General features: G+C 41.8%; 1 protein-coding gene across 1 annotated transcript in view; it reads right to left on the reverse strand.

Annotated features, from left to right (window-relative positions):
- The window catches only part of kank4 (KN motif and ankyrin repeat domains 4), a 73,823-nt gene extending 57,036 nt beyond the window's left edge, over positions 1-16,787 (reverse strand). The window contains exon 1 of the mRNA XM_030726544.1: positions 16,741-16,787. The gene's annotated coding sequence lies outside the window, so the exon portion shown is untranslated. The remainder of the gene's footprint in view (positions 1-16,740) is intronic.
- Positions 16,788-17,688: the final 901 nt, after the last annotated feature.

Genomic DNA, 17,688 nt, shown 5'->3' on the forward strand with positions numbered 1-17,688 from the left:
AGTTCAATGCACATGCATACAGTACATGCACACGGCACTAGTAGAACAGCCTGTGTGTTCATGTGTATCTGTGATGAAAACCCCTCTCTGGTGTCTTTCATCTCCTCACTGGCAGCTTCACTCTCACACAGCCCTAATGAATGGATGGAAAGAAAGAGAAAAGAAGTAGAGGGTGAAAGAGAGAGAGATGTGAAAGGAAGATAGACGCCACTGAGGGCTACGTAAAAAGAAAGACTTACGAGCTTACGAGCATTCAAGATAAAAATAACCTAAGAGCCAGGAAGAGAGAGAAAATCTTGTGCTTTTTTTCAGCAGACCTTTCTCCATCCATTTGCGTATGCATGCATGTGTGTTTATGTATGTGTGTCTGCATGGTATTAAAGCTCACAGGGAGGATGGGGGGGGGGGGTCATGTTTTCAATGTCGATAAAGAAGGCAGATGAGTGCAAGCGCACGCATGCTGTACACCAATGCCTCATACAGAAGATGCAAGCCAACCATAAATCTACTGGCAGATAAAAGACAGAGAGGTGCAGGTTATCTAGGCAGTCTATATCTTTACACAGTAAACAAACAGATGGCAAGCACAAAGATTGTCCAGATAAGCGTGGAAAACAGCAAGATGCTCCGATAAAGACGCTTCAGGACCGGATCGAACAGACATACTAAATATTACCCATCTGCTTGTTCCTGGTGGCAAATTGGGTTTATTATTCAGGCTAGTTACTTCTCCCCGTATTAAGCCACAGCGTGTCCCAGCTGAAATGTTTAGGCCTAAATCTGGGGCTCTGGGTTGTGGCCAAAGTGCCGCACTGCAATGAATGATTTGAAGAGGCTTAGTCAGCTGCAGACAATGCACAGTGCTCGCATCATGACACAGAAAAACAAAGCGTCAGTGGGTCACTCTTGGTCTTTCCTTTGTGCCATGATGCAGGCTGGAAAAGCATGTGTTGACTTTAGCAGTCTACGGGGAAACTGCATGGCCACACAGCAGGAACAAACTGTCATGTACTCAGGCCTCATGGCAGTAGCAGCCGTTCTATAATTGTGGCAATTTTTTTTTTTTCCCGGTTTTGCTGCTGATATGTGCTGTGTATAATGCAATAATCTCTAGAGTTTGAAATTTGTGTCATTTGGTGGAACAGCGGCTTTGTTCCAGCCTTAATTATGTGTGAGAGAAGACTATTTGTTAAATTAATTTTTCAAACTTATAAAGCAAATATTGCCTTTTTTTTTAACCTCACAGTGATTTGAGAGTCAGTACAAAAACCTCCATATGGCACTGCAAAACAGTGGGGCTTTTGGGTTGATGGTAACAGCTGGCTAACATTCTCACACTAGTGTTAAGTTTACTGTAAATTCTGACTTCCTTGTAAGGCAAGATTGTGACAGAATATTAGGAACACATTAAAGAAAAAATATTAGAAGGATCTGTTTTTTATTATTGTTCACTTTGAGAATAAAGTTGAAATTGAGATAATCTCAAAGCACTATTTCAAGATTAAAGTTGAAATATTGTTTCAAGTATTTTTTCTATTTACTATTTGTGGAGTGAACGATGACGTGCACTATACCTGCAAATTCTCCATGCATCTGTATGGACTATTAAACTGCAGGTTGTCAGTCTGCACCCTGGTCGTGAAAGTCTGAAACATTTATTCCACTTTATGGTTGCACTAATTCACACTGACAGCTGGCCAAGCTGCTTAATTTGAACAGGAAGGTCTCCTCCATCCACTGCAAATGTGCGGTGCAACCAGTGATCACAGTGGCGAGGAAACCAATTTACTCTGAGGTTTGGTCCGGGCTCAGATGAGAGTTTCATTAATGTCACCAAGGAAATACGACTGTGGAGCGATGAAATGCACATCATAGAGTCGTGTACTGGCGAGACATGAACCCTCATTAAAGAATCCAAATATATCAAAGATGCAGATTCTCCTCTCTCACTCACTCCTCTTTTCAGCCGTCACTGGCGCCTTCCAATCTCCTTCCTCTGTTTATCCTCGGTCTCTCTTTCAGCCTGCTTCCCTTCCGTTATCTCTCTACATCTGATTTGCTGGATTAAAAAAAAAAGAAGGAAAAAAGGTACCTCAGTGTTTCAGGAACCCATGGCTGACTGATGGAAATATCTGATTTGGAGACATACATACAGGCAGTCAGAGGGAAACATGGGCTCTGGAATGCAGTAATGACAATCTCTCTCCTTCTTTTTCTTTTTTTTTAACCCATTCCTTGCTTTAATGTCTCTCTACCCAGCTGACATGTGAGGTGAGCTGAAAGACAGATTTAGTCTCCCTCCTCTCATCACCTCTTCCTCATTCTATTCACTCTTTGCTTTCTATTTCTCCCCCCACCCTTCCTCTGTTTCCTTGCTCTTTCCTCCCCTCCCTTCGTTGTTTCCGCATCTTTAACACGAGCACACTATCACACATCTGTCTCTCCTTTCCCCTGTCTTCTTTCTCGTTATGTCCGTTTTTCAGATGCTGCTTACAGTAAACACTCAGCGGGAACCTATCTGTCAGGCAAAATGCTTTCTAGCAGCAGGATGAAAGGCGTGCAGTGCTGATTTGAAATCAGGGGCTATCTGTTATCTGATTGGCTATGCTGTCTGTGTGGATTTTAGTTACCGGGGAGAACAGGGAGATAATGGCACTGTGTCAGCAACTTCTGGCATTCCGGGGGCCAGGAGAAAATGGAAAAAGACAGCTAGTCAAACTTGTGAGTGTTTATAGAGACTTTTTGGAGATTTAGGAAAGTGAAATTTGAATTTCAGTCTCTAACACACTGGAAAATGAATGCATCCAGTTTCTGCAAGTGTCATGTTGAGAGTTGGCAGGAAACTTGTATGATTGCTGTACAGATTTATCAAGATTACATTAGAGAGTTATTTTAAGTGATGCATATGAACATTTGGTGTGCCTTTGTGGTTGAATCGTTGGTGTTGTGCATATCTCTACCTGTACTGTATTAAAACCTATCCCATGGCTACAGCAACAGTCACAGTGATTGCTATCACTTGGTCAGAATCACAGCTACAGCCCCTATCATCCTCAGTGGTGGATGAGAGAGCTCTTCATATCTTTCAACTGTAGTTGTCCTGGCTTGTGTCTGAGCAGCCACAGCTGAGAGTGCACCAATGCGCTCTGCAGATCACTATTTTGTCTTGCAACTTATAATAAAATAATTTGCCTTTCAAATGTTTAACTAAAGCTGTAATTATCTGTTGCTGGCAACCTCTGTGCCTTCATGAAGAGCTGTTAACTAACCACTAATTTTAGCCTGTCCTTAATCCCTTTATCCCTTGATTTTGTTTGCTGCCAAAATATTTTTAAAGGATTCAGTTTTACTGCTAGTATATTTGGAGGAGCTAGCTTTAAAAATGAAAAGTGGTTTCAAACTCTTGGCCCTGACTGACAGCCAGAAAAGGCCCTCTCTTATGCAGTCCTGCTGATTAGAGTCATTCATGGTGGGTGTGCCCGTTCAAGTGCTGCAATCTAGCCTGATTGTGTCACGGTGACACCTGTGCCTTCCCGCTCTCGCTCTTCTCACACTGCTGACTTGCTTTTCGGAGTCTGTGTAGAGGATCCGGGTATCAGGGGCATTAAATGAATTTGGGGATAGCGAGGGCAGTAAATGACACTCATTTAAATTTCCATTTCTCTGCGGCCTTTGGAAAGGGAGTGCTTTCTCAGCCTGTTGCAATCTATACATCAGGCATCAGGAGGCTTAAGAATTCTCAACACAGTTTTCTACAAATATTTTTGATAAGCTTAATGTCGCTACAGCGGCAGGTTTCTTTTGATTCAAGGTAGTTTCGGTTTCCCTGCCTCTTACCTGTTGCCTGCCAGCTGTTGATGCTCTGCCTGCCAAGCCTGCTGTGTTTTTTAGCCTGATCCTCCCGCCTGTCGCTGAATCAAAGTGTTACTCACTATGAACTGCCACTATTTCTGAGTTAAAGTGACAGGGTATTCTACCTCTGTGTACATAGAAACACGCTTGCATCTAACATAAATCTTTCCATTGATTGAACTGGTATATGGAAACATTTGAATAGCCTTTTTTTTTGTCAGTTTTTATTTCCTAAACATTGTCATTCCTGACTATTATATCAATTTTGTATATCAGAATGACATAAGTTGGATGCAATCTTGGTTTTCTCAATATTCAGTCAGAATACCATGGGAGCTCTTTGCATTATGGCTCAAATGATGCTGTCCACAACTGTGTCTTCTGATAGCAGACACGGTTTTGGCCTAATATGGACTACCTTTGGCACTTACAACTCACTTACAGCACCGGTAAATGTGTGAGCCAGATGTGGCCCCAAAAACATGAGCCAGACTTGACCTAGGTGTGGCCTAAATGTGACAAATCACCTGACATCTGGCCTATAACAGGTGAACCTGTGGTCAAGCTGCAGAAGCCAGACTCATTGTGAGTCAACACAATCAATCAAGGTCAAATGTGGCCTACAGAAAAACTGCTGATGTGGGCCACATTTGGCCCAAACAGTCAATGCTATGTGGGATCAGAACCCTGAGTAAACACTTTTTTGAACAAAAGCATCCGCTTGTTATATGCGATGGGGAAATAAGTGTTTTAGCAGCTCCGGCAAGAAGCTGAAATGCGCAAACAGGCGCTCAAAGGTGGGGGAGATAACCGAGGTCAGGGCTCATTAGATCCCACTCAGGCAGCAGCTCCACTGAGGCCAAACACTCTGCAACTCACACGAGAAATGTTCTGACTGCAACGAACGCGTCCACACAAACACACCTCTAACAGCTTATGCATGTGTGTCTGCAAATTAACACTGCATATGTGAGCAGTGTGATTTCACATGCTCAGACACAACCAAAATAGTCACACATGTGCAGCAGTGAGGCATTCATCTGTTGATCTACATTCCTAAGATTCATGCAACTTATTACGGGATGGGAAGGTGGGAAGAACATCAAACAACTGTTTTAAACACACACACGCACACACTGGATTCTTTTACACAGAAAATATTCTTCAATCTTACCTGGTGCCCATCATCTTGCTTCTTTTTTCCCAATCTTTGTTTCATCTATGCCTTTCATCTTTACTCCTATAACCTCAAATGTGTCAGTTTTTAACCCCGGGGAAAGCAATATGTACATTAGAAACAGCAGAGGTGAGTCTGCATTTGTAATGTGTGCATGTGTGGGATAGATAGAACCAGAGGATAGAGAACAGCGAGAAGAAGCCATAAAGACAATTTTCCCTTTGGCTTGCAGACAGAGGACATAAAACTTTCATTAGAAAAACGAGTTGTTAGATAGAGAAAGCATGTGTTGTGGTTGTCCTGAGAGTGGTGTTGGGGATTTCGAGCACAAGACAGACATAAAAACCATCACTCAGTTCTCAAAGGTTCATAGAGACACACAAACACTCAACTTCAGGCAACTTCACATTTGCCATTCAAAGATTTCTGCAAGAAAGCAAAAAAAAAAAAAAAGTCAGAAAAAAACACACCTGCAGGCATGATGGATGAAAATAGCAGAAGACACAACAGGAGCAGCAAACAAAATCAAATAACCTTTAACACATATGTAAAGGTTATTTGCATGCAAACGGAACCTATATACAGTGGATCACAAAAGTGAGTACACCCCTCACATGTCTGCAGGTATTTAAGTATACCTTTTCATGGGACAACACTGACAACAATGAGCTGTGTGCAGCTTATATAACTTATAGCTTATATAGTCTTCATGTAAAGCAACAACTCGTCTTTTAAGATCCTCAGAGAGTTCTTTGACATGAGGTGCCATGTTGGAACTTTCAGTGACCAGTATGAGAAAGTGTGAGAGCTGTACTACAAAATTGAACACACCTGCTCCCTATGCACACCTGAGACCTAGTAACACTAACGAGTCACATGACATTTTGGAGGGGAAATGACAAGCAGTGCATAATTTGGACATTTACGGGTGTAGTCTCTTAGGGGTGTACTCACTTTTGTTGCCGCTGGTTTAGACATTAATGGCTGTATATTGAGTTATTTTGAGGGAAGAATAAATTTACACTGTTAAATAAGCTGCACACAGACTACTTTTCATTGTGTCAAAGTGTCATTTTGTCAGTGTTGTCCCATGAAAAGATATACTCAAATATCTGCAGAAATGTGAGGGGTGTACTCACTTATGTGATACACTGTATAATCTGTGAGATATCTTAGATGCGGATTTGTTCATCAAACATGCATATACTGAGGAAAATACATGACGACTAACATGTCTCCATCTGCAGTGCTACAACACTGCTGCTGCTACTGTTGCTTCTTTTCTTGCCAACAGGAAGCATGGGTCTGCTGCCACTGCAATTCTGCAAATGGAAGATACTAGTGGTGCCTAGTTTAAAGTGCCTGCAAAGACGCGTGTGTGTGTGTGTGTGTGTGTGTGTGTGTGTGTGTGTGTGTGTGTGTGTGTGTGTGTGTGTGTGTGTGCGTGTGTGTGCGTGTGCGTGTGCGTGTGAGAGAGAGTGGTTTTCTCCAAGAACTCACTCACCTGTGAAATGCATCTCAAGACATTTTTAGTTGTTCTTTTTACCCGTCCAGTTGGCTGTATTAAGATGCTTGCCACTGGTCACAGTTTTAAGCCACCTGTAGATACTGGAATAATTATGGAATGTATCACAACTAATGGTTATTTGCATACTAAGTCATATTTAAAACTGCAAAAATGTCCAGAGACCAGTGTGGCAATCACATGATCTAATACATTTCCATATATTCCAATCATATATCCTTTCATATAATCTTCCACTGCATAGCTGTGGTTTGCCCATCATCCATGCTGTCAACAAGAGCAGTAAGAGTCACTGCAATTCAGTTAGCAAGCTCACGTGGAGCAAACTTGTGCATGCAGAGTATACACACTGCTGATAAGTGAAGTCTAAAATCTAGCCGCATCACTCAGTGTAAGCGTACATGAAGTGCAGCACAGTGAAGGCTGTGAAGTGACTGCAATGACCTTCCATTTGAGGAAAAATATAATCAGAACCTTCAGGTGGCTGATGGGGAGGAACTGAGACCCATGACATGCTGTAAAGGTTCAGGGTAGGCTGTAAATAAACTTGTTCGTAAGTGTTGTCCAGCCACAGGTAAAAGCAACTGCAACAAATGAAAGGAAAACTTAACTGAAATAAGCCTGCTGTGGGGTGAAGCAAGATGAACCGTGCAAATGCAGATAATGTACACTTTCAGGCCCCTCCTGCATACCCGGCCAATTACAGTGTAATGTGGTGGTATCAATAATTGTAAAGTGAACAGTAAAGCAGCATGTGCACTGCACAGACAGAGCACTGTACTGCAAATTATGCAGTGCAATCAAAGGGCAATTCATGTTTCAGTGAGTAGAATGTGTCACGTGAGTATAGCCGCTGAACTTCAATGGCTGGAAAGTGTTGCTCTATTTCACAGTCTCTGCTGTGCACACCAAAAACACAATCCTCCTAAGAACTTCACAACGCATCTCAGATTTCTACACAAAGATATCTTATATGAAAATATTCTGAACAACAAAAGGTTAACTCTGGATTAGAACACACATGAACAAAAAGGCATGCACACACAAAATTTTGGCTTTTCTCAGGGAGTGGTCACTTCTCACAACACTCAAACAGGAAGTTCCTGCCTCCAGCATCCAGCCAATTAAAACACAGTATTTGGAGATGAAATTTCCATTAAGGAAGTCCCACGTTCCCTTCAGCACTCTTGACTTCACGACAGACTCTGTTTTTTCCTGCCTGCCAATGCCAGGAACCCATTAAGAAGCAGTGGTGGGGATACTTGGGGGGGAAACAATGCAAGGATGGACAAAGCCATTGTTGGTCAGTATTGCTCCTTGAGAAATGTCCAGATGGCTTACTTTACCTTGAATCTTTACCTGAAAATCTGTCTGTATGCCTTTTTGGTAACTACAGCATCACCCTTAACTTTTAGGGCTTGTTCTTGACATCGCCATGTCTGATGTAATAGATCTAAAATGCTAGTGCATATCATAGATAATCCCTTTAAGCATTTACTTATGTTATCATCACATTGTTTAGAAAGCTCTTATTGGTGCCAACAGTGTTCTAATGACTTTAAAACTTCTGCTTCCTTTCTGATAACATTAGAAACCTTATCCCTGGGCTTGTTCACAGTCCAAGTACAATGTAATTAAAAAGATGGGTAAGTCTTTAGCAGGTGGTGGGTGAAGGAACTTGCTTTGGAAAGCAGCAGCACTGTGAAATGTTTTGAATGTGTCATCTTGCTCGAAAATGAAAACCATGGCCCGTGTCCCCCACCCACCCGGAACCAAAGAGCAAGAATGAGCTTTGCTGTATTGTTCCTCTGATCACCACAGTCACATTCAGCAATGAACTGCAGCCCACCTCACTGACCCCTGTCCAGCTAAACTCACCCACTCAGGCATCCACAATGGAAACTCCAGAAAAACACACGCACCATTGTGAAGCTCAGTAACAATGTTCACATAACCCATTGTTTTCCCAGGACTGGACCATTGCCGTCTCTATGAAAATAATATATTTAAAAAAAAACAAAGATTTTCTAGGAATAGTATTATTTAAAATTTTAACAGCAGTTTGAAACCCTTTCAGATCTCAGTTTGAAACTGACATTGTCATGGCAAAGATGTAAAAGAAGGAGCAGATACAGCATGCATAGGAAGGGGTGGTTAGGTATGACTGGCAGCACAAAAGAAAGCAAAGCATAAACGTTAGATGTTTGATGAATCCCTGGCTTTCTGCAACTATTGTTGCAAAGGTATGAGATTTTCACGGTATGATAATCTTCTCAGAAAATATCGCGGTATCACGGTTATCACTGTATTTCACATATCATTATAAGTTACACTGTTTTTTGTTTAACAAATTATTTTTATTGTACTTGGAACCATTTTTAATGAGTTTTGTTTAAAACGACTCCTTTTTTTAAAAAAAAAAAAAAAGAAAAAAAAAAGCTATACACCTCTTGTTTTTATTTGCAAAAATTGCAATATTAGAATGCGGAAAAAGCCAAATCTTTAAATAAAAATGAATCTCTTTAGTTTCTGAGTCTCTTTAGAAAGAAAAAATTCTTTGTCTTTGTAAACAAATGTGAGAAAAAGTGCAGGAGTTTTCCTGAGATCAGATTTTTATAATCATTTTTATAATAATAATATAATAATAATACATAATACTGAATACAATTTAAATGGTGTATATACACACACACACACTTTATATGTACTCTTAGAATTAAACATCCTGCATTTAAAATGTTCAGTAAAATTATGTATCACCATAAAAACACATTTAATATCTGAGAAACTGAGCCTGGGTCAGTGTCTGATCAACTACTGTTGACTGCTTTATAACACGCGTTGTGCTGTTAAGTTAGTGGGTAATAACCAGATACTGCAGACAGAGGGGATTATTTCTGACATGATTTCACTCTTAAGGCTTTCATGCCGCGCCTGATATTCAGGGATGAAAAATAGACACACCAAAGATTTAAAATAAATGCACGTAAATATGCCGTCTTTCAAAAGGCCCTTAACACAGACATGCGCATACAGCACAGCGCGCGCTTCACGGCCACGGGGACCGGCGTGTCCATAGTTCGGATGACTCAGCACTTTTGCTGGTGGTTAGCGTGTGAAACGAGCACGAGGAAACATAGACGGGGTTTATAGTTAACATTTTACACTTTTTTGTTAGAGAGACAGGTATTAACGAGATACCTACTTTAATCTGCACGGAGGGATGGTGTTGTAGTAGATATGAGAACAAGTTTGAAGTATTCCCTCCTTTAGCGGCCACTTTTATTCCACAGTTTGCAAAAGGGATAACCATCCTCACGCACGTTTGGTGGGTATCCGAAGTAGTCCCACACTGCTGATTTTAGTTTAGCATTTTTTTTAGGGGGATGGAGACAGGTTAAATCTGCTGTGTGCCTGAGAGCGGCGCCACTGACCAAGGGGCAGCCGAAACGGAGCGGAGCTGCGTGTGCGAGATTCTCAGCTGGCTTACCTTTTTCCCTTATTACCGGTAATAATCAAACACCCACATATGATAACCGTGCATTTTAAAACCATGGTATACCGTGAAACCGGTTACTGCTGCAACCCTATCAGCAACACACTGAATTTATTGCAGATTGCCTCGATCATCAAAAGAGGCTCTTCTGTATTGCGTTAAAGATGGTGCAATGTGCACAAGTAGTTGCACTGGAATTAGAAATACACTATATTACTAAAGGTATTCACTTGCCTGCTTTCACACACGCATATGAACTTGAGTGACATCCCATTCTTAAGCGATATGGCAGCCATTCCCAAAGTCAAGAGTGCTTGGCCCACTGAAAAAACAGAAAATCCCATGAGGCCCACTCAATCTTAAATCTTCATTCTAATCAGAATACAAGAGAAAGTGGTGTATTTCTTTGAAAACATTATTTTAAAAAAACCCATAAACAACACAGGCTGTTGCCTATAAATTATTAATGCTGCCCAGTCATATATAAATTGCTAATGCCAACCCACTTGCCACTGGGACACAAACTTTACCACTGCCATAGGGTTCAATATGATGTCAACCCACCCTTTACAGCTATAATAGCTTCAACTCTTCTAGGAAGGCTTTCCACAAGGTTTAGGAGTGTTTATGGGACTTTTTGACCATTTTTCCAGAAGCGAGTTTGTGAGGTCAGACACGGATGCTGGACAAGAAGGCCTGGCTCACAGTCTCCACTCTAATTCTAACCTAAAGGTGTTCTATCAGGTTGAACTCAGGACTCTGTGCAGGCCGGTCAAGTTCTTCCACACCAAACTCATTCATCCATGTCTTTATGGTCCTTGCTTTGTGCACTGGTGCGCAGTCATGTTGGAACAGGAAGAAGCCATCCACAAACTGTTCCCACAAAGTTGGGAAATTGTCCAAAATATCTTGGTATGCTGAAGCATTAAGAGTTCCTTTCACTGAAACTAAGGGGCCGAGCCCAACTCCTGAAAAACCACCCCACACCATAATCCCCCCTCCACCAAACTTTACACTTGGCACAGTGCAGTCAGACAAGTACCGTTCTCCTGGAAACTACCAAATGCAGACTCATCTATTGAATTGCCAGAGGGAGAAGCGTGATTCATCACTCCAGAGAACACATCTCCACAGCTCTAGAGTCCACTGGTGGTGTGCTTTACACCACTGCATCCAACACTTTGCATTGTACTTGGTGACGTAAGGTTAGGATGCAACTGCTCGGCCATGGAAACCCATTCCATGAAACTCTCTACACACTGTTCTTGAGCTAATCTGAAGGCCACATGAAGTTTGGAGGTCTGTAGTGACTGACTGTAGAACGGTAATGACCTCTGCGCACTATGAGCCTCAGCATCTACCACTCCATGGCTGACTTGCTGTCATCCCCAATCACTTCCACTTTGTTATAACAGTTGACTGTGGAATAATTAGCAGCGAGGAAATTTCACAACTGGACTTGTTGCACAGGTGGCATCTGAGAGCGACCCATTCTTTCACAAATGCTTGTAACATGCATGCCTAGCTGCTTGGGTTTATACACCTGTGTCCATGGAAGTGATTGGAAGACCTGAATTCAATTATTTGGATGGGTGAGTAAATACTTTTGGCAATTATGCGTGTTGGGCTTTAATCACAAATAATCTGTATCCGTACAATATCCCAATAAAGCATAAAATAGCTAACAGTAGATTTATTTAGAGATGTGATACTCTGTGATGGAGTGATGGTGACCAATGAGTCATGTCTGTAATCAGATGTTGATATGAATAACACTGATCTGAATGCCTTCAATTAGTTTGCCAAAAGACCTTCACTGATGGAGAAAATCATTTCAGTCTGTAGTTAGACTGGACTGCCCACAGATCTAGACCAGCTAACATTCCTTTAAACACAAAACGTGCTTTCAGGGCAAAGAAAGAAATCTGCCTACCTTGGCACTGACTTCAGAACTGGCTTGTGTCCAAAAATGAGCTGAATCCACCTCAGCCACAAGAAACTCAGGAACCGTCTGGGGCCAACGTGCTGATTTCTACAAACGTCTCCATTTTCAAAGTTGATAAAGTTGTGCATTTTTCATGGAATTGTGCTTTTCTATTTTTTTCTTTACTTCTAAATCTTTGATGTTTTTTTCCCCTTCTTTTATCTCTTTTTTTATGGACAAGTCTGAATTTTAAATACATTTGTTCTTAATCTGCTCACAGCAGTGTTTCAGATGAACTCTGTTCCTAAGAGGGCTGGAGTGCAAATGCATCAAAACTTTTGCAAAGAGTTATTGTTTTTAAAATTGTGCAGTCTGTGCACAGCTGTGGTTTGCAAATCAGAAGTGCTGAGGGTACAACGTGTGTGCACACCGCTGGCCCACTGTGAACTTTACCTTCTGCTGACTCTGATAGCAGGGAATACACCTCCAGCGTCAGGATATCAACGTGCTGCGAGAAGGAGCTCAGAAAGCGTGGCACAGCTGAGAAATAGTATGTCAACAGAGAATGAGATTAGTAGTGCTGTCCCTGGGCGTTCGCTCAGCTGGTGTGTGTGTGTGTGTGTGTGTGTGTGTGTGTGTGTGTGTGTGTGTGTGTGTGTGTGTGTGTGTGTTCTGATTTCTGGTGCTCATGTACTGTATATGTGTGCGTTCTCAGCACGGGGCTTTTGGCTTCTTTGACTGTTTAGGAGTCTCTCTCCCTCCCACAGCAGTGCTAAGAAGCCCTAAAGCTTCTTACCCACAACTCTGCCACTTGTTTGATAAAAACACATCTTTTTTTAAAAACTTTGAATACTGTGGAGATAAAACATTTTTAAAAAATGAACTCTGTGTCCCCCTGCATGGCTCAACCTCAAACAAGGAAGTGTATTTGACAGCTCACACACACAGATTTTTTTTTTCCTGGCTCTGTTTTATCTTTGCATTGGATTGTTTGCTACAGTGTGAAATTAGACACCTTTATCCCTTTAAGCAATCAACTTAGCACACACACTTGTACACAAACATGCTCACGCTGTGTGGGCCAACAAAGGCATTTATAGGTTCAGTGAAGTCTGAGGAAAAGTCACTGGATGTGAAAGTCTGGAGAATATAAACCACATGGGAGCGCCGGGCGCTCAGCCAGTTGAGACAGAGCACAGACTGGCATCTACTGGCACACTCCCACCATGCACGTTACTGCCCATCACAGCGCTACGCATGCTCCTCTAAACATGCCAGACGCACACACATCACTGCGATGATGGTGCGAGGGCCTCGTGCCGTGTGCCATGTGGAGTGTTTTTGAGCTGCTTCTTTGCTGAAAGCTATCTTCGGAAGAATAAACTGGAACGATTATCATCACGACCATCACATACACAGGACCAGAAAACACGACAGAACTGCAGAGGAAAGAAAAGCGTAGCCTGATTTTGTTCCCAGTTCTGTGTTTTTGCTCTGCCATGCTAAGATGCTCACTGAAGTGGCTACAGATTCTGGGTGGGCCTAGGGTGTGTGTGTGTGTGTGTGTGTCAGATTTAGTGCTTCAATAGACTTTCCATCAGATTAAGCTGCTGAACCTTTCCTTTACAGTTCTACCTAAGGCTCGGTCCCTAATGAGTCTGGTTTCCACTGCAAGACCAAACTTGACTAGTTTACCCGTCATGCTGTTTAGTTCACCCCAGACAATGAACAACCTCAATTCCAAAAAAGAAATTAAAAAAATGTAAATAAAAACAGAATGCAATGATTTGCAAATCTTCTTCACAACACAGAAAGCATCTCAAATGTTTAAACTTTCAAGCAAGTTTCATGGAAAATATTTGCTCGTTTGGAATTTGATGGCAGCAACATGTCTCAAAAGTTGGGATGGTGGCAAGAAAAGGTTGGAAAAGTGAGTGGTACTGAAAAAGGAACAACTGAAGGAACATTTTGCAAGTAATTAGGTTCATTGGCAGCAAGTCAGGAACATGATTGGCTATAAAAAAAAGAGGCAGAATTTATCAAAAACACAGAGGGCTTCATCAATCTGCAAAAAACTATCTACAAATTATGGAACAGTTTCGGGATAATGTTCCTCAACTCTGAATATCTCATCATCTACAGTACATAATATCATCAATCTCTGCGCAAAGGACAAGGCCAAAAATCAATATTACATGCCTGTGATCTTCAGGCCCTCGGGCAGCACTGTATTAAATACAGGCATGATTCTGTCATAGAAATCACTGCATCGGCTCAGGAACACTTCTACAAATGACTGTCTGTGAACACCGTGCCATCCACAACTGCGGGTTAAAGCTCTATCATCCAAAGAGGAAAACATATGTGAACAAGATCCAAAAACACCGCCGTCTTCTCTGAGCCAAAGCTCATTTAAAACGGACTGAGGAAAGATGAAAAACTGTTCTGAGGTCAGATGAACTGAAATTCTTTGTGTAAAACATGGAGGCCGTGTCCTCTGGACTAAAGAGGAGAGAGAGACTATCCAGTGTTCAGTTCAGTGCATCTCTGATGGTACGGGGATGCATTAGTTCCTGTGGAATTGGTACCTTGTGTATCTGGAAAGGCACCATCAATGCTGAAAAGTATTTACAGGTTTTAGAGCAACATATGCTCCCATCCAGACAAAGCTTTCTCAGCAACAGCACAGCTTCATCGTAGAAGAGTGTTGAACTGGCCTGCCTGCAGTCCAGACATTTCACCAGCTGAAAACATCAACATCATGTAACAAAAAATACGACAAAGAAGGCCCAGGACTGTTGAGCATCTAGAATCCTCTTTCAGACAAAAATGGGACAATATTCCTCTCCCAAAAGTCCAGCAGCTGCTCTCCACAGTTCCCAGATTTTTAGAGACTGACGAAGAGGGGGTGCACAACTTGTTTGCTATGTGTTGCTGCCATCAAATTAAAAATGAGCCAATATTTTTCTTAAAATGGTGCATTTTCTCAGTTTAAACATTTGATATGTTTTCTATGTTCTATTGTGAATAAAATACGGGTCTATGAGATTTGCAAATCACTGCATTCTCTTTTTATCCACAGTTTACACAGTGTCACATCAGCCTCATAGGGAAAACACTGATCATCACTGTGACTGTGATGATCAAAGTTGGTAGGATCCTTGCTCTGGGTACCATGAATGTTTGTCCAAGATTTCATGGAAATCCAACAAATAGTTCTTGATGATGTTCTAGACCAACCAACAAACAGCCACTCCCAATCAAAGAACCACACTATGTGCTGTTAGTGTTTTGTTGTCACTGAACAGTCTCTTAGCTAACTTGAAAACATTACAAACTCCTCGGAGTGTTGAGGAAGTTCTATTGGATTTCTATTAGATCACAAAACCATTTCCAGTCGTACCAGAAAGGCTTAAAAATGAATGAAGCCTGAGCTTAAAAAGGCCGTTCTGCTCGCTTTCATTTCCTGAAAAGTTGGCATTTCACAGATACACGGTTCCATCAGACAGTGTCGATTTGCAAATCACACATCAAGGCATCGTTACAACAAATGACTCTTACAGCCACCAGCCTCTGAGCTGGTATGACTCACCTCTCTGCACCTCCAAGGAAATCACACTGACACACACACACTCACAAACATAAACACAGAACACACACAGACCGAATGCAGGTCAGCTGTATCTCTGAGGACCATGTGTGTTATACTTGAACAACGGCGCACCCTTTCACCTGAGCGGCGGGGTAGAAATCCAAAAGTCAGTAAAAGCAGCATGCAACACACACACACACACACACACACACACACACACACACACACACACACACACACACACACACACACACTCACACACACACACACACAAAGTGGTACCCTGTGAAAATACCCCATGTAATAGGAACTTTTTGCCTTTTTAATGTTGTGTAGCTACGGTTAGCCATCCAACCATGGCCAATGGTCTGTGGCAGGCAAGGAGAGCAGTGACCAAGACTGTGAATACAAGCAGACCATAAGAGAGCAGAGAGAGGGAGGGAGAGGACAGAGGAGGGAAAAGCAAAGAGAGGCACAGTAAAAGCAGAGGCAACCAAGCAGAAGTTGCATATATGATCACTCTGAACAACAACCATCCAACCATTTTTACTCCTTCTCACCAGCCCCTGACTGGATACTTTACTACAGTATGCCAGCATTGTAACCGTATGTATATGTGCACATGTCAGGCTCCACCTGAAAGACGTCAGTCAGACCAGCAGTGAGTTTTCCTGATACCTGTCCTAGCTAAAAATAAATAAATAAATTTGCTTCAGAGGAAGAATCAGCAGTTATTGAGAGACATGAAAAACAGAGACAAGAAGCGAGAGAGGGCAGTAATGATAAACAAAAAGATATCATTTGTTAGCATGTTTGCTCTTAATGCACGCATGCCCGCATTACAGTATCGGATTACAAAACAGATGCTATCCAAAAGCTCAGGGCAAAAAAAAAAAAAAAAAAAAAAAAGTGAGGAAAAAAAATAGTGAGAAAGATGATAAAAGCTGGGGTCTCCACAGCGTGGAAACTTTAATCACTTGATTAAACAGAAGATGCTAAAAATGTTCTTGAGTTGAAAAGCACAGAATCTGGAGGACCAGGATGAAAAGTGGAAGGAAGATGAATGCATGTGTAAAACCTATAATGGACAGAAGATAATAAACAAGAAATTTAAAAAAAAGCACAGAGAATTAGTGAAAGACATTCAAATGGAGAGAATCTATCTTTCCCTTACCTCAGCAGCTGCTTGTGATATCCTTTGTGACAAAAAAAAAAAAAATGTAGTAGTGGGGAATTAAAAGTCAGTTTGAGAAGAACTACAAAAGAGCCCCACTTTCTACGTCTTTGCAGGCTGGTGTAAATTTATATCTCTATCAGCCAAAAAGTCCTGAGTCCACTAGGAAGGTGCTCTGTCTACCTATGTGGGTTAGTGTAAATATATACCCTAGATGGTGATGAATAATGGTGAGTGAAAGGAGAGTACTACGCTAGAAGGCAGACAGACTGGCTGAAACAGGAGAGCAGTGAGAGTACAGAGCAGACTGAGTAGGATGGAAGTTATTGCCTCCCAACATCAGAGCGGCTGGGCTGGATACACCCACCTCCTCAGCATACATCAAACGGGATTCGCTCAGATGCTTTCAAGTGTGCACAGAGAGAGAGAGAGAGAGGAATCCTATGTGCGGCCTGAGATCTGATCTGATCTGATATATGCAAATATCCATGCAGGGTTATGCACACATGCATACTTATAAAAGATCCCTTTAGCTTACATTTACTGACATGCTCACACACAAAACTCCTTTCTCAGCTGAGGCCTGTGATAAATGTCACTGACAATAAATAAAGCACTGATGTTAAAGCAAAGCAAAGCACATGCTCATAGTATAGTCTTATATACCCCCAGAGCGGATGAAAAACATGTCAAACGTGAGAAGCATAACTGTTCAGTTGAGCTGTTGTTGCTTTTTTTTGGGGGGGGGGGGGGGGGGGGGGGAGTATTATTTTTAAATTATTCGATTAATAAATTCATCATTTCAGTTCATATTAAAATGCTCCATTGTGCCCTTGTTCCAGCTGCCCAGATTTGAAAGGAACATCTCTGCTTTTCATTAAATCTCCGAATGCGTGTGTGTACAGAAATGTAGCAGACTTGGACATGCTTCTCATCCTTTGAGTTCAC

This window comes from Archocentrus centrarchus, chromosome 4 (assembly GCF_007364275.1).
Source record: "Archocentrus centrarchus isolate MPI-CPG fArcCen1 chromosome 4, fArcCen1, whole genome shotgun sequence".
In the NCBI taxonomy this organism is placed as follows: domain Eukaryota; kingdom Metazoa; phylum Chordata; class Actinopteri; order Cichliformes; family Cichlidae; genus Archocentrus; species Archocentrus centrarchus.